This window comes from Xyrauchen texanus, chromosome 34 (genome assembly GCF_025860055.1).
Source record: "Xyrauchen texanus isolate HMW12.3.18 chromosome 34, RBS_HiC_50CHRs, whole genome shotgun sequence".
Classification (NCBI taxonomy): domain Eukaryota; kingdom Metazoa; phylum Chordata; class Actinopteri; order Cypriniformes; family Catostomidae; genus Xyrauchen; species Xyrauchen texanus.
Genome location: NC_068309.1, coordinates 12,313,097 through 12,319,096, shown reverse-complemented (window position 1 = coordinate 12,319,096; position 6,000 = coordinate 12,313,097).

Here is a 6,000-nt window from a genome sequence, read left to right as displayed (position 1 = left end):
TGTAATTGTTGTAAGCTGTTTGCCAACTTTCCCCATCTCAATCTAAATAAGTAGGCCTATCTATTTTGTATTACAATAGTACTATCTAGAATATTGTCTGATCTATGTACATTGTATAGGCTATATCATCTATATCAGCATGTTGTAATATATTCAATTAAACTGCAAAAGTCATTGAGATGTTTTCATTAAGTATTAATATAATGATGTATATACATTTTTTAAGTATTATTAATATCACAATGTTTCCCTTATGTCACTCACTCGACGTTGTGTCAATGTAGTGACACTAGGGGTCGCTCTTGAGAGCCCCGAACACCTACCATTCTTCTATCAGCGAGCTGAATACTACTGCTGGATATACAGCCCATTTCCAGAGGCATTCTCTCCTTCTGCACGACGAGTGCAGTTCCCCTTCTGTCGCTCTCTCCACGTTGTGTCAGAGAAGCGACACTAGGGGTCACCTTTAAACGTGCCATGCGCTGAGCCGTGTACGTGAACTGCTGATATAGGAGCGGGCAGGTATTCTTACATGCAAAGGCGACCAGCTGTATCAGGCTGCACGTACCCTTCCCCAATGTCCCATTAAGCCATCAGAATCCTTCTGGTTACCCTGGAGAGGTGAACAAGTTGATGCTTGCCAACCTGGGAACGGGCCAAGCCTGGCTGGGCCTCTTTTCTCTCTATGTTTCTGGCATAGAGCAACTACGGCCGGGGCCCTTACATGCATTAAGGGAATGGGGTCTTACCCCGTTTCCTATTCTTTCGGGGGGAGAAGACCCTGCGGAGACCACACCTACCCTGCAGGGGAGGCAAAGAGTGGCGAATACATCACATGGCCGCTTAGGACCTATATGGGAAAGTTGGCGTGGTGGTAGATCCAGCCTCGTAGAGGGGGGAAGCTTACAGCACGGCGACCGAGGCAGCTGGAACTGCCTAAGGGAGACACGGGAGTCCGCTCGTGAGGGGACATTACCGCTGAATTACACACAGGGGGAGTCCGAACAGGAGGCCTTAACCTGTGGAGCACCTATTCCAGTACAGGGTAGATTGAGTACCCATATTGGCTTGGGTCGGCGAGTTCCTCCGCTGAACTGCGGACCCAAAAGGGCTAGGGAGGAATCAACCAGGGATCCGAAGATGGGGTCTCCTGGGAACAAAGGCGCACTATTTTACCTCGGCTGAGGGAAAGGACGCCAGGGGCAAGCGATTCACCCGGCCAGATCGTCAGCGTGTTACCGAGTTCTACGGGCTCGGACCTGAGAGAAAATGGGACGATGCTGACTCAACTCGGAAGAATCTCGCGAAAGTGTTAGGTGTTGCCCACCCTGCTGCTCTGCAGATGTCTGCTAGGGAGGTGCCCCTGGCCAGTGCCCATGAGGACGCAACACTCCTGGTTGAGTGAGCTCGGACCCGCAAGGGGGGGGGGCATGGCCTGGGTGTGATAAGCCAGTGAAATGACGTCGACAACCCAGTGGGCGAGCCTCTGTTTGGAGACAGCATTCCCTTTCTGCTGTCCCCTAAGCAGACAAAGAGCTGCTCAGAACGTCTAGAGCTCTGCGTGCGGTCCAGATAGATACGCAAAGCACGTACCGGACACAGCTGAGTCTGCCTCTTCCCGGGGCAGCGCTTGCAGGTTCACCACCTGATCCCTGAAGGGTGTGGCAGGAATCTTGGGCACGTAGCCCGGTCGCGGTCTTAGGATCACGTATGTGTCTGCCGGACCGAACTCCAGGCAAGTGTCGCTGACAGAGAATGCTTGCAGGTCCCCGACCCTCTTGATGGAGGTGAGCGCGATCAGCAGGGCCGTTTTGAGAGAAAGGGCCCTGAGTCCAGCTGAGTCTAGCGGCTCGAAGGGGGGTCTCTGGATGCCCGTGAGGAAAATCGAGAGACATACACCTTGAGGGTGGAGGGGGACAGCCTCCTCTCCAGCCTCTCCTGTAGAAACACGCGCACTGACCTAACCGCGCACCTCTGTGGGTCTTCAGCCCGGGAAGAACACCAATTTACGAACAAGCGCCACTTTAGGTCGTAAAGATGCCTGGTGGAGGGGGCTCTGGCTTGGTTGATGGTATCTATGACGGTCGATGGTAGACCGGCTAGATCTTCCGCATCCCGTCCAAGGGCCAGATGTGGAGGTTCCAGAGGTCTGGGTGCGGGTGCCAGAGCATGCCCTGTCCCTGAGAAAGGAGGTCCTTCCTCAGGGAAATTTGCCAGGGAGGGGCTGTTGCGAGGAGCGTGAGGTCCGAGAACCAAGTCCTGGTGGGCCAATAGGGGGCCACCAAAATGACTTGCTCTTCATCCTCCCTGACCTTGCACAGCACCTGTGCAAGAAGGCTCAATGGGAGGAATGTGTACTTGCGCAGCCCCGCGGGCCAGCTGTGTGCCAAAGCGTCTGCCCCGAGGGGAGACTCTGTCAGGGCATACCAGAGCGGGCAGTGGGAGGTTTCTTGGGAGGCAAACTGGTCTAACTGGTCCTTGCCGAACCGGTCCCAGATCAGCTGGACCGACTGGGGGTGGAGCCTCCACTCTCCGCTGGGCAAGCGTTGTCATGACAGTGCGTCCGCTATCACATTGAGGTTGCCGGGGATGTGAGTGGCGCGCAGTGACTTGAGTCGCTGCTGGCTCCAAAGGAGGAGACGACGGGCGAGCTGTGACATGTGGAGGGAGCGTACTCCGCCATGGCGATTTGTGTAGGCTACCACTGTGGTGCTGTCTGACCTGACTAGGAAATGTTTGTCTCAAATTAACGGGAGAAACTTCCTCAGGGCAAAGAAAACAGCCAGCAGCTCTAGGCAGTTGATGTGCAATCGCAGCGGGGCCCGGTTCCAACGGCCTGCGGCTGCGTGTCCATTGCACACAGCACCCCAACCCAGGACGTGTCGGGAAACCTGCTGCAAGGGTACTCCTGCCCGTAGAAAGCAGAGGTCTGTCCAGGGTTTGAAGGTTTGGCGGCAGGCGGTGGTGACTTTCACACTGTGCCTGCCACGGAGCCATGCTTGTCTCGGGACTCAAGTCTGGAGACAGTGCTGAAGTGGTCTCATATGCATCAACCCCAGCCGCGGCCACCATGGAGGATGCCATATACCCCAGGAGCCATTACTATAGCATACCATGCCCAGCATGTGCCACCCCCTGTTGGCCTGTGAGCCCTCTCTACCAAGGGCGTAGTGGCTTCTTGGGCATTGTCCCACAGCGTCTCTCTAGCAGACATCTGTAGAGCTGCATGCTGGGCAACACCTAACACCTTTGTGAGGTTCTATAACCTCAGGGTTGAGCCAGTTTCGTCCCTTGTGTTATCAGTTGACACAAACAGGTAAGTTCGGGTCAGCTGGCCAGGTGTATCACTTCCTTGAGGTGAAGACATGCGCTTCTTTCCCAGTTGCATTCACAAAAAAGTGTGAATCCTGGACGTTCTTCATACTTAGCCCAGCGGATGATGAGTCTTCAGAGAGGCTGGTCACCGCCCCAGTATGTGCATCACTTAGACCCCCATACTGAGGTAAGTGGTTGTCTCCTTAGGTAACCCCGTGTGATGTATATTCCACAAAATGGTTTCCCGCTGGTAAACCGCGTCTTCCTTGGGCAGAGGGCAATCTGTCCTTTGTCACCGTGTTTGTAGTAACTCCTCCCCTCCTTGGGTAGGACCTACCCTGGTGCCACTCCGCACGACGTGCTTCCGCTCCGACCCGGTAAGACCGTGTTGTATTCCACTTAGAAGTCCCTCCCCCCCCCCAACGTGGACCTAATATGGCCCCCAGCTGAACGAATTTGTTCCTTTTTTTGGAGAGAACAATAGAGATGAGACAATGGCTGGGCCAGCCAGTCCTTAAAATTCTGAGCAGTTAGCCACTCCCTGAGGTGTAGGGAACCGCTTCTTGCATGTTTGCAAGCTGCACTTTTATACCTGTATGTCCAGGGGAGTGGCATGCAAATTCCACATGCCAATTCTCATTGGCCTTTTTTCAAAGATCAGAGATGTCTGGGCTCCCAAGGGTGACCCCAAGTGTCAACTCATCGACACACCGTCTCGTTCCCTCCATCAGGGTAACTATGATGGTTTCAGGTATTATCTTCTCTTGCATGACTGTTTCTATTTTATTTGGATGACTATCTTTGTACTTATAAAAAACAGATACATGTGGGTGGGACTCATTTTTACATTGACCTTTACCTTCAGTAAAGCTGTCAGATAACTTTAATTACCCATGTTTTTGTGGTAGTACAGCAATGTTCAAAATGTAGATTGGATGTTTTATGAATGTGACCAAACATTAACAAACCAGTTGGACAAAGGGCGTGTGCACTGCAAAACATCTTTTTATTACTCTGCAATTGATTATTGTTTTCAAGTTGAAACTTAAACCAAGATAAATTTAATTGAAAAACAAAATGAATTAAGATTTTAAGTCTTGTTTTCAGAGAGATCATATAAAACTACTTTAGCTTGGGTATGTTGGTCTATCTTTGTAAATGTAGTGGTCATGACCTCTGGGTAGAAATAATGTTACTCTAATTAAGTGTTTACTATCTAAGGGGACTAAACAAAATACTTGTAGATAAAAGGGCAAGCAGGAGCAGCCATCTAATTAGTATTTAGTCAATTACTGTTTTAATGACCAAAACTGGCATATTTGTGACCGTGAGATCCGCGTTCACGGCCGACGCAAGACTCTCTAAGCGACAGGAATCCGAATGAACGAGTACAATATAAAATAGAGTTAAATATGATGATTCAATGTTAAATCAAAGTTAATAATAATAACTAAGATTAGAATATTAATATATCCTTAGAAACTTTTATAATTGGAGTCAGATAAAATAAACGAGGATCTTAAAATGAATAATATAGTTATGTAATTGGAATTAAATAACTTAAACTGAACGCGCATGATAAAGACAGAACACGCAGGAGACCTTCATCCACGCTGTTGGAAACCGTCGTTGGACCAATAGGTGGATCACCCTTACATGGGTATTCCTAATCCTGATGTGCTGCAGGAGCTGCACTCGGTGACTGGCCTCTGGGTGACAAAGGTCATGGCGCGTGCACACGGTCAGGCGACGTCCATCTTGGTGGTCTAGGAGTGCCACCTGTGGCTGAATCTGGTCAAGATGAGGGACGCAGACAAAGTACACTTTCTCAACATGCCCATCTCACTGATTGGACTTTTCGCCAACACCGTTGAGGACTTTGCCCAGCAGTTCTCGGCTGTGAAAAAGTAGACAGAGGCCATACAGCAAATCTTGCCCTGGCATGGCTCAAGGTCCTGCAGGGGGGACCGAGGAGGTCCCCCTGCAGGACCTTGAGCCACAGTGGTCTTCACTGTGAAAATAAATTAATAAAATGTTAATCCTATAAAATGTTAACCTTTGTCTTTTACAGAGGATAATGAATCTGTTCTTTTTAAAAAGATAAATAATAATAATAATCTTTAAAAATATGGGGGAATATGTTACTTCCCTCTTCAATTCAAAATGCTGTTTTAAGAAACATGAAAATTGTTTAAGCTATGCTGTACTGCAGTGTGATCACATATTATGGAATATGTAGATTCCTTTAGTAAGGTTTATACTTTTCTGCTTTTAGTCAGATTTTAGGTAATTAATTTACACACTGGTTAATGCACATTTACAGGCTGTTTTAGGCAGCTTCTTCGCATTCTTCAATTGTTTTTTAGTTGTTGAATACTCAAAAACAATAACGATAACATCATAAATGTCATCTCCCTCATATGCACCTAATCAAACCAGCATATCAAGCCGAAACACAGATGGCAGCGATACTGGTGTTCTGTGAACCATATAACATTTTAGAATTCTGCACAAGGGTCATACCTCGGCCCCATAATAGTGTTCTGGTGTGAACAGGGGCATCATTCCCATTCAGATTGAGGGGTCACGTGTCCCCTAAGATTTTGAGCCAAGAGGGTTTTTCAATGATTATTTGAAATTCCCAAAATGTATTTGTACCTTTGATAGATAAATGATTATTGCTTG